The sequence below is a fragment of the Equus caballus genome, chromosome 21 (assembly GCF_041296265.1).
Source record: "Equus caballus isolate H_3958 breed thoroughbred chromosome 21, TB-T2T, whole genome shotgun sequence".
Lineage (NCBI taxonomy): Eukaryota > Metazoa > Chordata > Mammalia > Perissodactyla > Equidae > Equus > Equus caballus.
In genome coordinates this window covers 41,776,517-41,796,861 of record NC_091704.1, presented here as the reverse complement: position 1 = coordinate 41,796,861, position 20,345 = coordinate 41,776,517, and the positions used below count along the sequence as shown (strand labels likewise).

At 40.2% G+C, this 20,345-nt stretch overlaps 1 long non-coding RNA gene across 5 annotated transcripts in view; it reads right to left on the bottom strand.

The window, feature by feature from the left end:
- Window positions 1–20,345, bottom strand: part of LOC111769784 (uncharacterized) — a 216,300-nt gene that overhangs the window by 143,061 nt on the left and 52,894 nt on the right. The window contains exons 6-7 of one of the 5 annotated variants that reach the window (XR_011430141.1): window positions 18,478–18,623; window positions 3,072–6,116 (exon numbers count right to left, since the gene is read on the bottom strand). The exons of 3 other annotated variants lie outside the window; for them this stretch is intronic. This is a non-coding gene — a long non-coding RNA (uncharacterized lncRNA). Of the gene's footprint in view, window positions 1–3,071; window positions 6,117–18,477; window positions 18,624–20,345 lie in introns of those variants that run through there. One more of the 5 variants, XR_011430145.1, reaches the window with a different exon arrangement.

Sequence of the window (20,345 nt, the reverse complement as noted above, 5' to 3'; positions counted from 1 at the left end):
CACTCCGGTCCGGCCACCGTACACAGCCTAGATTACTGTTCTATTGGAGACACCAATGCATATCAGGCAGTACTGATTCGAGGTATAGTCTGGCTTGAGAGAGCTCTTAAAGACAGCAGGAAGAAATTTTCCAAGCCAGGTTATGCAATAAAGAGCCTACCACAAATCCCGGCACACGGTTGCTGAGCAAATACTTGTTGAAGATAACGAAACTTGTGCAAGTTACTTCTCCTCTTACTTCACCTATAAAGGGATGAGTTTCCACTTTACTAATCTTTAAGACCTCATAGAACTCTGAAACTCTGTAGTTCTATGGATTTCTAAGTAGTTACATGCAAAGTAGAAGTCAGCAATACATATAAGGGATCTCATCCACATCCTGGACATAGTAAAGCAGATTTTTTAATGATGGCAGACAAAGAATCAGGAAGGCTCTGATTTTCCACTGCTGAGCTGAGATAATGCCATTAGTCATAGCTGTTTTTCTCGGCATTGGTATCAGAGCACATAGACCAAGAGTTACACTTTGCATATGAGGGGATCCTACTTGCCAAAAATGAATTCATCAAAAATTTCCTTCCAGGACTCAGAAAACGTGACAGTACTGAATGTCATATAGACGTGAGGCCAGGCTGCACAGCCGGCCAGATGACTGGGGCTGCCTGGCTGGTGTCATGTAAAGAGCACCCACAGGCCCCTTGCCTAGTAATTTTCTTCCGTTAGCCTGCTTCAGTGCCGAAAATCCCCACCATTAGTCACAACTTTGAGTTAAGGCCTTGGAAGATGGTCTCTAGATGCTCCATTAGGCAGAGAGGGATTTTACATCAAAACATTTGCCTTCATTACCATGTTGGGAGAATAATTTTCTCAAACAATAATGATGATACTCGCAATCTATTATTGAGCACTTTACACACTGCTGAGTGCTTCTTCATTTCATCCACACCATCCCCCATGTTTACAGGGATAAATGTAGTTTAATAAGAGTGAGAGGTCACACAACCCTAAGTAGATTCAAATCCAGATCTGCTGATTCTAGATTCTCCCTCTTTTTTTTTTTTTTTTTTTTAGGTACAATTTACACCCAGGGAAATGTAAGATCTTAAATGCACAGCTCAATGAATGTTTACATCTGCATACCCTCATACAATCACCACTCAGACCAAGATAGAGGCCATTTCCAGGACCCAGGAGGCTCCCTCGTGTCCTCCCCCTGCACCCCACCCCCCCCCACACACAAAGGGAACAGAAACTTAATGCTTAACTGGTGCCTATGTGAAGGGAAATGGTAGCCCAGGCAAGCCCGGGGAGAAACGGTCCAAGACAAAATTATTGGGAGGGGAAGGGAGAGGGAGTCAACCTGAGAGAACAGCCTCTGGGAAAAACAAGAGCTTGTCCTCAGGTGCCACCAGGCCCGGCAACACACCCAGCTACCTCCCAGGTGGCTGTGACAACCAGCAGCATCTCCAAAGCATGAAGATGTCAGTGTGCAGAGACCACTGCAGGAGCATAAGTCCTGCATATCAAGCAGTGCTGGTCTCTTCCACTGCCAGGAATCCCAGTTTCTAACAAGAAACAGAATGCTGACAAATGAAAAGGAGATGTGTTTGCTGGCACAGAGTCCACGGAGTGGGAAGACAGGCCAACCCAGGGCTCCCACAGGAAGTTTCAAACCCACTTTCTAATTCTTAGTTTAGCTCTCATCAACTCTTCCCAGATCCAATGTTGTGTTTTTACTTTGCTACATTTAAGTCGAACTTCTATTGTCTTTCTGTCTGCCCTCCAGTTCAGGATGCTAGTCTGGAATTGTGTAACCTCCTCTGGCTTCGGTACAGCATTAATTGCACTCTCTTTAAGAGAGCTCTTCTGCAAGCTGGGAAGTGTTGACTGGCAGCTTGTATTTGATAATTTTTATCAGTTCTTCCTTAACTATGCATCACTCTGTCTCCAGATTTGAAGTCCTAAATAGTTGGCAGGCTTAAGAGACACACCTCAGGAAAGCCCTGTGACTCAAACTAAAGGGCAACTACAGACAACAATTAAAAGCTATGTATGTAGGTTACTGCTGATGGGAAAGGAGGAGTAAGATTGCAAAAGGAGAGAAGGCTGAAGAGAGAGAGCGGAAAAAGGAGAATGAAGAGAGGGGAAAAGGAGAATGAAGAGTGGAAGGAGAGAGGAAGAAGGGAAAAGGAGAAGGAGAAAAGAAGAGCACAAGAGTGAGAAAGAGAGGAGATAGCGAAAAGATAAGGAAGGAGGAGAGGAGAGAGGAAGGGAAATAGAATAGCCGAGACAGGAGTGAGTAGAGGTCATTCAGACATTCAGGACGAGAGGAGTCTATAATACAAGCAAAATGGACTTTTGAAGGCTTAATTATCTATGTCAATTGTTGACAATAACCAAATAGCTAAATACCGCCAAACGTCTACTTCAGTGGGTGCCAATAGAAAACTAGACACTAAACATTGCAAATATTAAATATTCTGCTCTGTGATGTTTATAAATGCATTTATACTTAGCTGCTAATGGGGTGACTATATAGAGAGATCTGGAAATAGGCTCAACCCTTGTCAGTCATGTCCCATTTTACACATCTGAGAAATTATTACAGATGGGAGAAAGCGGAGCAAACAGAGCCAGTTTGGGGCTGCCCACTCTCTTTACAACTTCAATGGGAGAGACTTCCTTAGCTGTAATCAACTATGTTAGGACTGGTCACTGAATTTTCAGAACATTCTAGCTAAGAAATCAGGGAAGCGTGTAATGCTTCTTGAAAAAGTTCTACCTAAACTGTTTAAAATTTTTGTTAAATGTTTATAGGGGGTAAAACCTCGATTAAAACAGAGCTCCCAGAATGGTACATCCCTGCCCCCACCCCTCCAGGAGTTCTAGAGAAACCAAGTTTTTCTGAACACATTTGTCATCAAAGCTGGAGAAGCCTTCAGAGATGTGCTAAGCTGTGGGTCTGTTTGGTTCGGTTTTGGGGGCCATAGAACATTTCATTTCTTAGCACTTACTTACCATTCGATAACATCCCTTACTAGTCAAAGATTCCTGAAGTTCAAAAAATTATACCTCTGCAAATAAAGAAATTTATTTTAAAGCACATGAAAATAGTGGTTTAAATATATAATATAATAGATAGTGATATTCTATTCACATTTTTCCTAAATTTATAAACATAGATGTGCTGATAGTCATCATACGAAAGTTGGCATTCTGAATTTAGTAATCTAGGTTCAAATCTTAGAAAACCTGTTTAAAGAAACCATCTTAGTAAACTAGAAATACTAGAAATTAGATGACTTTAGTTTTAGTCTTTTTTCTTGCACTAAATGGGGATTATTCTTAGAGTAAGTCATGTATTTATTTACTTGTTAATTCCAGAAATATTTTGTTGAGCACTTAGCATCTACTAATCTCTGAGAATAGAGAGAGGAGAGGCTCATTGGCACCATCCTGTACTTTCTCATAGAATGTAACTAAATTGTACATAACTATTTCAAAACTTACTTATGTAATATCTATCGCCTCGCATTAGACTATAAATTCCACGAGATGTGACTGTGCTATTGTTCACCTTCCTTTCTCCGTCAGCTAGTCCAAGACATGACTCATGGTATTTACTCAGAAAATATTCATCAATGAATGAGTTTATCACGTTAACATTTATATATCAATTACGTCCACTATCTTATTTAATCCTCACAGCAACCCTATGAGGTCGGTCCTATTCTCCCCACTTTACAGCTGGGGAAACTGAGAAAAAGAGAAAGAAGAAACTTGCCAAAGGTCGCATCGCATAACTGGAATTCAAATGCAGGCAGTCTGACGCCTGAATCCATGTTCTTCTCCCCTTACTACACTGCTGAAGAACGTATCAATGAATAAGTGAATTAATGAATGAGTAAATTTAAGTAGTTCACAGGCTCTGAGCTTTAGGATCATTAATTGCAATATGAGGATGTTTTACAATGCTCCAAAACTTTTTCACCAAAGTGTAGAACAAGTTCTTTTAACTAGTCACTTTACCAGAGCATCATCAGGCATGCTCTGTTTGTTATTTATAATGTACTATCTCGTGGACAGGAATGGTTGAGGCTGGTGGCCCCTATACTCTCTAGCATGCCCTTTCGTTTCTGTTCTTGCCACTTGGGTTGTATCATTCCCAAATTTGTTTGTGCCTTTTGCACTTATTACCATCACAGAATTTAATTAAATATTATTTAAATGCATAGAATATTATTACAAAAAGAAGTAGAGCTGTTGTTTCTATGAAAACTATAGTGATTAGGTGGTAGATATGCAAGGATGGATTCTTGTTTTCTTGTTTGAAATCTTTTAAAATAAATAGGGAATGCTGAAAAGGTAAGTTAAAAGCTTTGGGAATATTTGATTAAGGCAAGTCACTTGCATTTGAGAATTGCTTCCAAATAATGTGCGGAAGAGACAACGGTGAAAGAACTGTAAACCCCTTGAATGACTTTTCACTCAGATGACTTTGCCAATGGCTTTAGATTCTGACATAGAGAAAACGCTTAGGAATATTAGACGATAAGAAACGCCAATCAATGGACCCATTCTCACAGAAGTCCACTTAGACAGACATCAAAACATAAGGGAATGAATACACACTTGTATTTTAAGATAAAATAAAACACTTCAGGCAAGTGTATATCATTTTCTGGGATTCCTCCATTTAGTCACCATTTTGGTGGGTACACAAGGGTTGCAAGAAATTTCTTCGAAGTTTTGTGTCTCATCTTAAAGTTTACATGAACTTTGCACCTCATTTTGTGGTGAATGTTAATACTAGTCACAAAATATTTCTAATTCTTCTGGGCACATAGTAGGATTGTACTTCTCTGCCCCTCTTTGATGATAGGTGGGCCTATATAACATGCTTTGGCCAGTGAAGTGTGTGTGGAAAACACATGTGCCACTTCCAGGTGGGTGCATTAAGATCTAGTCCCTGAATTACTCTCTCTGTCTTTGCCTCCCCTAAGACAACAGACAAACTTCTACGGAGATTCTACTTCATCAGTCTGGATCCTGGAATGGGGACAACACGGAACACAGGCCCCAGCGACCCTCATGGACATGCCACATGAATGAAAAATAAGCATTGCTGTTTTAAATCACTGAGATTGGAAATATCTTTTATCAAACCATAATCTAATCTATCCTAACACATATTCCGTGATACATCTGTACTTGTCTAAATATGTAAATGAGTCCTCTTCCCAACTGGAAGATACACTCGGCACTCTAGAGAGACACACCACATCTATCCAGTGACTTTGTGTACCGCCTACACTTTTCTCCCACGGGAGAAGCACAGAACCAGCTGTCTCTGGGGTCCCTCCAAATGCTAATACTGTGTCATGCTATGTATGAGGAAAGAACAGGAACCCATGAAGCTTGTGCCATGTCACTTAACTAAACCAAATAAAATTAAATTAATTTGATTGGAGAGCTGTTATATCTGATTGTGGAACAATTGATTAGATTTCCATAGAGTCAATTTGATTTAGTTGTTATTGTTTCAGTTGTCTTAATGAGAGAATTGGATTGCACCGTGATCCAATTGATTGTTTTGGCAATTGGCCTGCCAACTTTTGGCCATTGAGCCAGCACCACAGTTTGACCTTAGGACAGGATGTGAAATTAATTCACCTGAATGCTGAATTCATGCATTTTTCTCCTGCAAGCTGCTATGTGTCAAGTATTGTCATATAACGAAAAATATTTATCAGCTATAAATATTTAAAATGCACAGTCTCCCCTGTATACACGTCACACAAAAAGGTCTAAATATTTTATGGTGCTATAAACTTTGATTGGTTCAAGCTTCAATTTTGAACTCTGTGCAGACCTCTACTTCCTTGCAGAGCTTCATTCCAACATTCCTTAGGGTCAAAAATTCATCATTCCTGGGGCTGGTCCAGTGACATAGAAGTTAAGTTTGCATGCTCTGCTTTGGTGCGTTTTTGTGGTTTGCAGGTTCAGATCCTGGGTGCAGACCTACACACTGCACATCAAGCCATGCTGTGATGGCATCCTACATACAAAGGAAAGGAAGATTGGCACGGAAGTCAGCTCAGGGACAATCTTCCTCACTAAAAAGAAAAAGAAAAAAAAAAAGATCATTCCCTGCCCTTAAAAACAACTGATTCTGATTCCATCAATTCAAAATGAAACTACTTATGCAGTGATGGAAGAACAGACTCTAGGCTCCGGGAGACCAGTGACTTGTGTATTCTATTCATTATTGTGTGCACTGAAACAATGCCTGGGCTTGTTGTAGGTACTTAAAGATATTGGATAAATAAATGAATGAACAATTAAGTAATGATTGAGAAGCACTGATAGTCTTTTATTTCAGCTACTTTCCAGAAGTGAAGGAAGTGCTCTTTAACATATGAAGCAATATAGCTTCATGGTTAAGTGCTGTGGCTAGCAGTTAGTTGAGCCTGAATTTGATTTCTGATTTTGCCATTGTGGCAGATTGCATTTTCCAAAGATGGTCACAGTGATATCTCCCGTTCCACACACTCTTTCACGATATGAACTTCCCACTCCCCCTCAATGGGGCAGTCAATTTCTCTACTCTATTGGGTCTGAGTGAACCCTGTGATTGTTTTGAGCAATATAATTTAGCAGAACTGATGATGCACCGATTACAGACATAGCCCTTAACTGATCTGGCAGTTTCTGCTTACTGCCTCTTGGAAGCCAGCCACCAGGTGAAGAGTGCAATCCTCTGAGACATCAGAGTTCTGGTTGGCTTACTGCATGGGTGATGAAAACACACAGAAAGGATACATTTTGAGAGAAAATAAGATGGATTCATTATTGGACATGTTGAATTTTCTCTGCCACTAGGACACACAATTTTGGTAGGCAGTTGGCTACAGAGGTTTGAAACTCAAAAGAGAGGTTGAAGATATCTATATTGAAGATATAGACTTAGGAGTCAACAGCAAACAGATAATAACTGGAAACATGGACACAAGTAAGATTATCTTAAAGAAAAAAAAAAGCACAGGGGCTGGCCCAGTGGCGCAGTGGTTAAGTTCACACACTCCGCTTCAGCAGCCCAGGGTTCACCAGTTCAGATCCCAGGCACGGAACTACCCACTGCTTGTCAAGCCATGCTGAGGCAGGTGTCCCACATCTAAAATAGAGGAAGATGGGCACAGATGTTAGCTGAGGGCCAATCTTCCTCAGCAAAAAGAGGAGGATTGGTGGTGGATGTTAGCTCAGGACTAATCTTCCTAAAAAAAAAAAAAGCATATAGGGTGAGAAAAGAAAGTGGGCTTGGGACATAAATATGAGAAACACCATCATTTAAGGAAAGCACAGAGAAAACCCAACCACAAAAGAGATTGAGAACAGAGAGTCCAGAAAGGTAGATGGAAATCCAGGAGAGTTCAGGATCACAGACACTAAGGGAAAGGGCTTCGGGAAAGAAGGTGTGGTCAATTGGGGCAAATGCTGCTGAGATGTCAAAAGAGTTGAGGACAGGTCTATTTGGGAAGATTGAAAAGCTAAAGTCTCTATCTTCCAGACTCCCTTGCAGCTAGGGCTTTAGATCTGAGTGAGGTTTCAGCAGTTAGATGAACTTGCTTTAGATTTGGAAAGTGAAACTGAACAATCTTTCTGGAGCTCTTGGCTGTTTCCACGCCCTTTGGTGATACATTTATGAAAGCTATAACTGAGTTCTGCTTCTAGAGAACACACTAGCCAACAAGGACCTGGTTATTAAGCCCATCAAAAGCCAAACCAAATGGTCTAAAATGCTTTTTAGAAGATAGTGTGGATTTAAGGTAACAACAAATGCTACCAAATGCAGGTCCACAGAGTGACTTGTAAACAGGGTTTCAGATCTGGCCATGCCACATAAAGAGGTTCCAGAGTGTCATCATTAAATTCAAATAACAAGACCCAGTTAAGTCGTGAAACATGCCAGTTTGCATTAACCCCCTCTTGCTGTAACCAGAGCTGAATATGGAGAAGCAAGATGGGGAGAAGGAATGTTTGAAGAGTAGGCATGCAGACACCCAGCCCAAGTGATGCAAGAGTGCTTTGGGCTATGGAGATGCTAAAGCAACAGATAGACCTGTAAGAGAACAGTAAACAGATTCAGGCTGGCTTCTGCTGTTCATTGAAGAATTCCCACAGACAGCTGAGAAGGTATCAAGTTCAGCAGATAGTGGTTTCTGCCTGGAGCTAAAGGCTTATGCTCACTGGTATAGTGTATAAATTACTTCTGACTAATATCAGACTTGTCAGTTGGTATAAATGGTGACAGTTTTAGAAAGAAACCTAGAATTTATCAAGTCTTTCCCATTTAGCATCTCTCTTCCACAACTTTCTCCTGAGGGAGATAGGAAAAGGAATAATCTCATTTCTCCTTGGGCTAAATTGTGGCAAGGCAAGGCTGAAGAATTTCCTAAGGTCATTAGAAGAAGTAATCTTAAGACCTATGTAAGATGCTAAATAATTCTGAAGAGACATCCCAAATACACAGTTGTTACAGTTTTTAAAGGACTCTATCTCATTTCATTCTTGTCGCACCCCTATAAGGAAAACAAGGCAAGTGTTCCCATTTATTTACAGATGAGGAATCTGAGATCCTAGGGAGTTTCCCAGTTCATATCACTAAAAGCAGCAGAGCAAAAGCAGAACCTTGGTTTTCTGTCTCCTGGTCTTTTGGTGAATACCGTAGGTTAAGATTAGCTACAAGGCAGCTTGATCTTCAAAATTTCGGGCTTGCACAATTATGGAGCCTATAAAATCCATGGAAAGTAACAAAAAAAAAACACATCCTGGGATAGCCTGGGACTTCAAGGTCAAGAGAAAAATTCAGCAAGAACAAATTAAGCTTGTTCTAACCAAGCTGTGTAACAGCTAATTTGATATGCTGAGAAAATGATAATATGCAAAGATAGGACTGTAGTTAATGGTTCAGCATTGATTATTGCCAAATGTCAGTTAAAATGACCTCAGTGTCTTTGTAACCCAAGTTTTCCCGGTCTGGTGTGAGGATGGCCCAGAGGCTCAAGAGGGTCACAGTGTTCATAAGAAAGTGGCCAATGCTATTCCATCCTTCCACTCTGTGAGGCCAATCTCACCTTGTCCCTTGAAACTGAAATATGGTGCAGCCCAGCTATGAAGGACGTGCGATCATTTCCCACTACTTTTCCTTTGTTTCCATCAGAGACCAGAGTTTTGGCATCTTTATCGTTGTCATTAATTTTAGTTATGTTCTGAACATGGAGCAAGGAGGTCTTCAAGGCTACGGGTGACTGACAGTGTTTAGACAAGTCCAATTAAATTTCTTATGTTTGGAGAATCTTGGGAAGATAAATAAATCACTGAAACTTTCATTATGAAAACGGCCATTTGGCAATGGCCATGTTTCTCCTGGGAAAGGAAGAAGATTTACGTCAGGAGGAGGGGTACAGCCAGTTAAGCATACCCTGCCAGGGGGAGCATTCCTATCATGGAATGAACTGAACGAAGCATCCAGTTCATCTCTGTTGCTGTGTGTCACTGTCCTCAGACCCCTTTCTGGCTTTTTTCTTGGTAAAGCTGTGAACTGAGTGTACTTCCTTCACTCACGTTCTTTAGACAGGCTTGTGGGGAGTAGGCAGTGCCCAAATGATCAATAATACTTTGGCAAACATATCTGAATCCTGCAGTCTGATTCCCAGGCCTCCCACTAACCCCTGTTCTGCCCTGAAAGTGCCTGGCATCTCCCAGGACTGCTTCCATCCCAGGTCAAGCCCTGATACAAGTGAACCTGAAAGCGGTTTTTGAGTTCTTTTGGAATTCTCACCTGGAGCAGTAACCATCTTGCCCTGTCCCTTGCTCCTGTTCTCTCCCTACACCCCAACAGCATCTGCGAATGATGCTTATGAAGATCTCAGAGGTTGTTAGGAAGATCAAGGAAATTCACATACAGACTAATTATTAAATGGTATTGAGGAATTACCGTTAAGTTTATTAATTCCATGGTGGTTACATAAATTTTTTAAAAATGCGTATAAGTTGAAGATACATCCTGAAGCACTTACAGATGAAATGGCATAATGCCTGAATTTTCTTTTAAATATATTGGGGAAAAAAGGGGGAAGGGACATATCAGTTAGGATCCTGTCTGGAGACAGAAACCGCACCATTTATTGTAACAGAGAATTTAACGTAAAGAATTATTAACCAGGTCACTGAAAGGTGAAAAGAGAACCTAATGTTCTCTTTTTATGGAAGTTGCCACTGCAGGAAGTAGTTACCACCAGAGGGATGGGGAACAAAGGGAGGGGTCACCATTATCAAAACCTAGAGGCTTGGAGGAGGGGCCCAATCAGCTGGAACACAGACATTTGAGAAGAGTCTCCAAGCTTGAGGGGGCTCTAAAGGCCCAGGACCCCACCTCCAGAGAGTGCTCTGGCCACTGGGGCTGGTGTCTTTGAGAAAGGCTGTGAGGCTGGTTATGTGAGTGTTAGAAAAACTGCAACTAGCTGCTACTGTTACTCTGGAAAGGGATTGCCAGGGTAAAGCAGCAATGGGGGGCTTAGGGATGTTAACAGGAAGCCAACAGGAAGAGGCAAGTCTCTTCTCCCTCTTCCAGCCTCAGTCTCCCCATAGCACCCACCCTTGGCAGAGCCCAACAGGGAGCCAGTCGGTGAAACAGAAATGAGGTTGGAAGGCCCTAGCTCCCAGCATCCCAAAGAGAACAGAGGTGGGTGGGTTTGGAGCTGAGATCGTAGCTGAACAACTGGCGTGAGGGGGATACACAAAACAAGATGGCACCCAGAGGTCAACTGTTGAAACTGGGTGATGCATGCATGAGGGTTGATATACTATTCCCTCTACTTTTGTATATGCTCAAAAAGTTCTATAATATGAAGTTAAGATAAAAAGGGAGTTGACAGTCTCACTTAAAAAAAATCTTTTAAACTGTTGGTGTTGGTATTATTAATAGTCATGTATTGCTTGACGATGGGGATACATTCTGAGAAATAAGTTAACAACTTTGGATGGAAAGTTCGGATGGAACTACTAAGTTCCATCATTGTAAGAGCATCACAGAATGTACTTGCACAAACCTAGATGGTACAGCCTACTACGCACCTAGACTATATGGTACTAATCTAAAGGCACCACCCTTGTATATGAAATGTGTCGTTCATGGAAACACCATTATGCAGTACATAACTGTATATCAAAAATATCAAAATGATTTTAAGGAAAATCAAAACTTTGAAAAAAATTTTACAATTCTGCTATTCACAAAACACCAAATTTGGGGGGTTTTTTTCCTTCTTTTTTAACAGCATTTTTAAGATTTGCTTTATTAAGAATCTCAAACCCCAGGGGTAACTGGCCCGCTCAGTACACTGAGAGTTCAGTTTAACTTCTCCACTCTTTCTCTATAGTCACTTTTCTACTTTAAGACAGAGTGAGTTCTTGGCTTCCAACTCCACTTAAGGATATGACCTAGCTCATTGTCAGGGTGCCAAAACTATATATATATATATATATATATATATATATATATATATATATATATATATATATGTATGTGTGTGTGTATATATCCCTTTAAGTTTTCTCCATATATCTTTTCTTCCATTCCTCTCATCATTCCTACTATCTTATTGAATGCCCTCCAGTTAGTCCCTGGACACAGCATAATCCACAGGGTTTAGTGGAATCATGAAGAAAGGCTATTCCTAGAAATGACCTGTTAGCCCAAATAGTGCTCTCTGTGTCTCGCAGGCCAAGGTGGAGCATTTCATTCTTCTTCCCAGGCTACAGGCTGCCTCTAGACCCAACATGGAAATGGTCCTACAATGGGTTGGGTGGCAACTGGAAGAAGATGAATGATTCCAGACAAACTCCTACCCCACCAAATTTAAACAGTTTAATGTTTTAGAAAGAATGCCCTTGCCAAAATGTAGAGAATGGATTAAAGAGAAGCAAGACTGAGGCCAAGGAGAAAAGTCAGGATTTTGAAGCAATAATCCAGGCAAAAGTGGACGATAACCTGAAAAAAGAGAATGGCAACGACGGAAAGAACTGAAAGTGTCTGAGAAATATTAAGGAGATGGAATGGACAGTACTTGAACACGGCTTGGATGTGGAGCTGCGAGGTAGAAAGAAAAGTCAAAAATGACTTCTACATTCCTTGTTTGTACCATTGGGCAAGTGGGTGATGCTCTCATTCACCGAGAAAGAAAATGCAGGGAAAGAACTGGAGGGAGGAGATGTCAAGTTTGTTTTGGAGACACTTGAACAAGAAGATTCTGAGGGATAGCCAACTGAGGTATACAATAAACAGTTTGGTATCTAATCCTGGAGCTCAGGTTTTGAAGGATCTGGGATGAAGATATAGATGGAGAGTTATCTTTTGGTTTTCATAATTGTATCTGTTTTTAATTCCACAAAAATACATAAATATATTTGGGTTGTAACAAACTCAAACAGCACACATTAATTAAAGTATCTTTTGAATACCTTCCTCCCACCTAGACCCTCCCTAAAAGCAACTTTTATTGTCATTTCACCTATACTCTTCCAGAACTTTTTCTCTGTCTTTACAAACACATATGAATTTATAGAACTATGTGTTGTTGTTTATTTACCTGAAAGGTATTGGACTGCCTTAAGTCAGATTCTCCAGGAAACAGATTCTGAGATGAAGATTTGCATGCAGGACATTTAGTAGGGCAATGAATTGCTAGAACACTGGAAAGGGAGTGAGGGAGCACGGTTGGGCAGAAGAACAAGTTGAACTGTAATGCAAATACAGTTGATGTCTCAGCCAGTCTCGTGGGAACTCAAGAACTCCGATAGGCCTTCAGAGTTGACCAAGTTGAGGCAGGGGGACTGGGTCATTGTACCCTCACATTAACCAGTCAATGAATGAGAGCTGCCTCTGAGGAGAGAATGTATTTTAGAAAACATGGCTCCCTTTATCTGAGGGCAATTCCTAGAGAGACTCTGCAGTGATCCTTCAGTAGCCAGTGCTCCTGGCAGCTGGAGAAATGAGTACATTGATCCTGAAGGAGGACCTGGGAGGCACACCACACCATCCATTATACAGGCTATATATACAGTTCTGAAACTTGCTTTTAAAGCTAAGAGTATGTCCTGAAAATCTATCCTTTTTAGAAGTTAGATTGATCTTGTTCTTTTTAATGGCTACATAGTATTCTGGAGGATGATGTATGACAGTCTCTTTAATCAACCTCTTGTTGATTGACATTGAAGTCATTTACAACTCTTTACTGTTAGAAACAACACCACGGGTCAAATAGATTTCTAGCTTCTGGTAATGATGGAGTAAGTCCCTACCAGAGGATGTACTTTCCCCTTCAGAAACAATGATATAACCTGGATATAATACAAAAGCAACTACCTGAAGTCACTGGAGAGTGAACAGAAAGAGAAAGACTCTTGTGGGGAGTAAATGCTTGGAGGAGAGGAGTGCTATGATGTAAGTTCCCCATTTCTGTGGCTTTTATTCTGGGATTAATGCAGTCCATTTGGCATTTGGCAGCCTAGTGGTAAGGGCACTGATGGAAAAACCCAGACTCTTTCTGTTTAGCAGAATCAGGAAAGCAAAGCTGGGAAACTGTTACTAAAGTGAGTGGAGGAATCCTAGAAGGGAAGAGAAAGGAGACACAGAAAGAATCCTTAAATGTTGTCTATGCACATCTCAGGCTGACCTCTGAACCATGTATGCATGGAACAGAGTAAAGCAACTCAGCTAAAGCAAATGATCTGAATCAGGAACAGAGCTGCTGCTCAAAGAAAAAGACTTTTCAGTCCAAGTCTAGCCAAGAAAATTGTCTGTTATAGCAAAGGAACACACATTAGAGAAAAGTAACAGAAACCAGAATTTTCATAACTTTATGTTCATAATATACATGATACATTCAAAAATAACTTGACATATGAAGAATCAAGAAAATGGAGTACATTCTCAAGAGAACAGAAACTGAACTACATCTGACCCTGAGATGAACCAGATGTCAAAACTAACAGATAAGAATGTTAAAGCAGCTATTCTAACTATCCTTGACACAGTAAAGCAAAAATGCTCTTGATGAATGAAAACACAGGAAAACATGTCAGAGATATTTAAACAACAAAAAAAAATCCAAGTGGAAATTCTAAAACCTAAAAATACAATAGCTGAAAATTCTAAATTATTGGGTGAACTTAGTAACCAAATGAAAATGTAAAAAAAAAAAAAAAAGACAGACAGAAAGTGAACTTGAAAATAAATCAATGAAATGATCTAAGTAGAAGAACAGAGAGAAAAAAGATTGACAAAATGAACAAGGGATCTCTCAGATAATATCATATGGCTCAAAATACAGTCAATTTCAGAAGAAGAAAGAAAGAATAGGGTAGAAAGAAATATTTGAAGTAATAATGGCCAGAAGTTTCCCAAATTTGTTGAAAAACAAAAATCTACAGATTCAAGATGTTTTGTCAACACCGACTAGAATAGACATGAAGACTCTCACATTGAAATACATCATAGTCAGACTGTTGAGCCAAAGAGAAAGAAAAAACATTGAAAACGGTAAATTAAAAATGAGATATTTCATACAGGAAATAGGGAACAGAATCCAATTAAGAAATGAATTCTCATCAGAAAACATGGAGGCCAGAAGACAGTGGAACAACATCTTTAAAGTGATGAAAGAAAAAAAACCTATCAACCCAGAATATCGTATCCAGTAAAAATATCCTTCGAAGATCAAGGCAAAATGAAAACAATTTCAGACAAAAGAGAACTAAGAATTCATTTCCAGCAGATCTGCACTGTAAGAAATGCTAAGGGGGATGGTGGCAGGGGCCAACCTGGTGGCGCAGCAGTTAAGTTCACATGCTCTGCTTTGGCAGCCCAGGGTTTACTGGTTTGGATCCCGTGTGTGGACATGGCACTGCTTGTCAAGTCATGTTGTGGCAGGCATCCCACATATAAAGCAGAGGAAGTTGGCTCAGGGCCAGTCTTCCTCAGCAAAAAGAGGAGGATTGGCAGCAAATGTTAGCTAAAGGCTAACCTTCCTCAAAAAAAAAACCTAATTAATTAAATTAGATTTAAAAAAGAAATACTAAGGGAAGTTACTTAGGCTGAAGAGAAAAGATTCTAGATAGAAATTTGGATCTTCAGAAATGAATGAAGAACATCAGAAATGGTAAAAAACAAAAATGCTGAAGCAATGCAGAAGATTATTTTTTCTTTTTTTCCTCTTAATTTTTAAAATAAACATGTTTAAATCAAAAAGTATGGCATTGCCTTTGGGATTTGTAAAATAGGTATATGTAATACATACAACAACTATAGCACAAAGGACAGAGCAGGGCTGGATGTGGCTCTATATATTTCCAAGGTTTCCACATTTTACACAAAGTGTTACCACGTTATCATGTTAACTGTAAAAAATTAAGGATATATATTGCAGTCACTAGTCAACCACTAAGAAAAAAACCACAGAGAAACATAGCTAAAAAGTCAGTAAGAAAATTTAAATGGAATTAAAAACATTTGAATAATTTTTAAAGGCAATAAATGAAAAACATAGGCTAAAAATACAGAAGAAACAGGTAAAAAAAAAAAAAATTATAGACCTATCCAAACCTATCAATAATTGCATTAAATATTAATAGATTAAATAATTCAATCAATAGGCAGAGATTATCAGAATGAATTTATAAAACTACTGTCTACAAGAGACACACTTTAAATCTGAAGACACAAATAGCCTCAATGTACATGAATGAAAAATTATATACTATGCAAATAGAAAGCATAAGAAGGCTGCAGTGGCTGTATGAATATCAGACAAAATAGATTTCAAGATGTTGAGGGTTGAATTGTGTTTCCCAGAAAGGTGTGTTGATGTCCTCACCCCTGGTACTGGGGAATGTGATCTTATTCGGGAATAGGGTCTTTGCTCATGTAATCAAGTTGAGATGAGGGTGGACCCTAATCCAATGATCAATGTCCTTTATGAGAAGAGGGAAGTTTGGACACAGAGACACACGGAGAAGTAGACTAAGTGAGGCAGAGATCGGATTGCTATATCTACAAGCCAAGGAGCACCAAGTATTGCAGGCAACTAACAGAAGCTGGAAGAGGCAAGACAGGATTCTTGCAGAGCCTTCAGAGGGAGAATGGCCCTGCAGATACCTTGATTATGGACTTCTAGCCTCCAGCACTGAGAGAATAAATTTCTGTTGTTTTGAAACCACCAAGTTCATGGTACTTTTTTTATGGCAACCCTAGAAAACTAATGCCCAAGAGAAAAAGTGTTATCAGAGATAAAGAGGGATATTTCATTATAATAAAAAGGTCAATTCATGAGGAAGGCATAATAATCATAAACGTGTATGCGACTAATAAAAGAGTTTCAAAATACACAAGGTAAAAAGACATAATTGATGAGAGAAATGGACAATTCCACAAACTTAGAGATTTTATCAATCTTCTCTACGCAATTAATAGAATAACTAGACAAAAAAAAATCAGCAAAGACACAGAAGATCTGAAAAAGAACACTGCCAACCACATAAATATATAAAGGAAAAAAGAGCTGTTAGCCTTGGAACATTCTTTTCTGCTTTCTGTAATTTTCCTGATGTCCTCAATTATAGTCTTGGTCTTTCTTCTGATATGCAAGATAGTTACCCTGTTTCCCCCTCAAATTTGTGGTTGCAAATGTTTTTAATTCGCTTTAAAAACAGTATCTTTCATCTTACATCATTTATACAGTTTTGTTTTATTTTTTTTACTCTTTCTTCTTAGTCAATGATTTTCAAGTTCTCTTTTCTTATCAATGTGTATCTTCCACACATTACTCTTTTATGTTTGTTCTAACTTCATACTGCTTCTTGTAGATTTCTGGCTTCCTTAAAACAATAATAGCAAACACTTCCAATATAGTCCCTAAATGTATTCAGTCTTTTATATGCTCTAAATACATTCAGTCTTTTAATTATTTACCACAACTCTATGAAGTGAGTACTATTGTATTCCCATTTTATAGATGAGGACACGACGGCACAGAGAAGTTAAGTAACTTACCCCAGGTCTCACAGCCAGTAAATGATGGAGCCAGACTCTAACCAGGCAGCTGAGTCCCAGCATCTATACTCTTAACTACTTCTTAACTACTGGGCTATGGAGTCTGTCTCCCTAGACTGCCAAATTAAATATTTTGGTTCCTTTTTATAATAACTTCTCTTTTATTCCCTCTTTATCCACTTCCTCATTTTCAAAGGGTTTGCTCTTTCTATCAGTTATATTATTCTTCATCAAATTACTTCTTCTTGCTACCTCCTTTATCACCATGAAAAAAAAAATTGCCTTCTAAGCCTCCCGTGGTGGACTGAAAAACACCCCTCTAAAAAATATCCATGTCCTAATCCGTGGGACCTGTGAATGTTATTTTCTCTGGCAAAGTCTTTGCAGATATGATTAAGTTAAGGATCTTTCGATGGGAAGATTATCCTGGATTGTCTGGGTGGGCGCTCAGGGTAATCACATGTGTCCTTAAGAGAGAGGCAGAGGCAGAGTTGACACACACAGGGAAGAGAAAGCAATGGAAAGACAGAGCAGAGAGGAACTTGGAGAGGCTGGCCTTGAAGACTTGAGCGATGTGGCCACAAACCAAGGAATGTCAGCAGTCCCTGGAAGCTGGGAAAAGCAAGGAACAGATTCTCGCCTAGAGCTTCTGAAGGAAACACAGCCCTGCTAGCACCTTGATTGCTACCTAGTGACACTGATTTCGGACTTCTAGCCTCCAGAACTGTGAGAGAATAAATTTCTGTCAAGCCACCTAATTTGTGGTAATTTGCTACTAGCCGCCATAGGAAACTAATACACCTCTTCTCCCAGCTACACCACTAAACCCTTTTCCTTGTTGCCTCCTTCCGTGGAGAGACAGAATTTTATTAGTTCATTTAAAAAAAATATTGGATATAGGCCTACTGTGTGCTAGGCTCCAGGAATAAACATGTTAAATAGACAATGTATTCTGAAACAGCTTGGGTCAATGTTGGGCAGTGCTGGACAGGGTAATTTCAAACAAAATACAATGAAGTATATATTATGAGACTGAGAAAGGCTATGAGATCAACAGGAGGGGGATGAATGTGAGAGGAACAAGGCTAGTTTCTTCAAGGAGGTGGCTTCTAAGCTGAGGCTTCCACAGGAAGTAAGGGGGAAACAGGCAAAGAGTGGCGCTCCAGGAGAAGGAAGAGCATGTGCAAAGACAGCGATTGGTTCATGTCTTGGGTCCTTTCCATCTTAAGACACTTATTTTCCTTCAATTAACTGATAAGATCCACAAAATGTCTATTCTCCTGTACCATGTGCTTCGTAGTGCTCTGTGCATGTTTACTAATAGTTCAAAGGATAAAGCATAATTTTAACATAACTAGTCTCCTTACTTTCTCTTCTGACATTTTTCAGTAGGAGGGCCAACCTCGTGGTGTGGTGGTGAAGTTCAGCACGCTCCCTTTCAGCAGCCCGGGTTTGTGGGTTTGGATCCCAGGTGCAGACCTGGATCACTCATCAGGCATGCTGTGGCCATGACCTACATACAAAATACAGGAAGATGGGCACAGATGTTAGCTCAGGGCTAATCTTCCTCAAGCAAAGGAAGAGGAGGGTTGGCAACAGATGTTAGCTCAGAGCGAGTCTTCCTCAGCAGGAAAAAAAAAAAAAGGAAGAATCAGAAGCTGAGGATTGGAGATGGGAGTCCTCATTCCCATTTCCATTCCTCACATGCCCATTTTTATAAAGCACTTTCTCCACAGTTTGTGAGTTTCTTGACAGAACACACAGGACATAACCGACGTGAACATGTTTCCAGAAGTACAAGGTGTGGCCAAAAGGGATCCCATTCTTACTTTCACTCAACCCCTAAATGTGACCTTCGTAAATTGACTCTGAATTTTCAATATTCCCAGAGACTCAGGAAAGCCACTGGATGATTCTTCTGCCTCCATGTAAAAGGTCTTAGCTAGCTGTAACCCTGGCATGACCTCACCATCCTGCTAGATCATTAACTCACGTGAGCAGGAATTGACCTCCCCAACTCGCTTGTATCTGCCCTCACTCTCCAGCTAGAAACTGCACATAGACGATGAGGAAAAGATGTGTATAAACAGCTGTGTTTTCTTTTTTTCTTGCCTTTATTAAGGGAGAAACTCATGTTTAGGTCCATGTTCTGCACAGCTCTTAGCTCATGAGGGTCCTTTATCAAGGTCCACTAAAACATTAGAAGGTGTTTGTCCACTATTCTCATCAACATCATTATAACGTTGTGATATGTTTAAAGAGCAGGGAAAAACATTTGCATACTGTGCCTTGGGCGAGCTTTGAACTCGCCAAAGACCTTTGAAGGTCATAGGAAGTAGTTTGATAATAACAAGACCAAGAATTAGAACATATTTTTAAACTTTCTTTCAGAATGGAAGGCAGTAGGAGAGGGATACAAAAGTTCAAAAAGTTCAAAAGAGGGATGACTCTAGCGAAAATGGTGTCGTTTCAGAGTCCAGCTGAATATATGGAGCCGACCCCCTTTTCCTCCTCAATTTAACAAACATTTGGTTGGCTGAGTTCTCCAGCTTCCAGCCCTGCTTCAGAAGGTCTCTGTTTATCTTTGCAAGGACAATTAAGTGGCAGGAATGTGTAATAGAGTGAAGTGTGGCCAAAACAAACAGCTCTCTTAAAACGTTGTGTAGAAGTGGCTATTGTTGCTGGTGTTTCTGCAAGAGTCAGAAACCACTTGCTAAATAGCTTAATTCCATTTCTTTGCAGACAGACCGATCCTATTGCAGAAGAGGGACCATGTGGTCTGCTGGTTAGAGAGGAGTCCTGGAAGCCTGAACAGGCCCGCATTTTACAACATAGCTGAGCAGCTGACTCACTCAGTAACCTAGGGCTATGTCGCCTAACCTCATGGGGCTTGTTGTCTATCCAGCTGGAAAATTTGGTAAGATGTGAGGCTGGACTGAAAATCATTTGTGGTACGCCTGATTTGCTTGACCACAGGGTACAGTGTGAGACTGCTGGGCCCCACTGAGTAACAGCCCTGTGGGCTGTAATTGGTAAAGTTAAGCCTCACAGACACAAGACTCCAGGTTGGTGAGAGTACCCTGTACAGGAGAGGGAAGCCTCTGCAGAATCAATAGATGAGTATTTCTAGTCTCTGTCCCCACTCGGCCTCAGTCAATCACTATATTTCCCTGTAAAATGGATCTTAGCAGTATCTCGATCCCCAGCTCACCGGCACAGTGACAGTGCTGAGCAG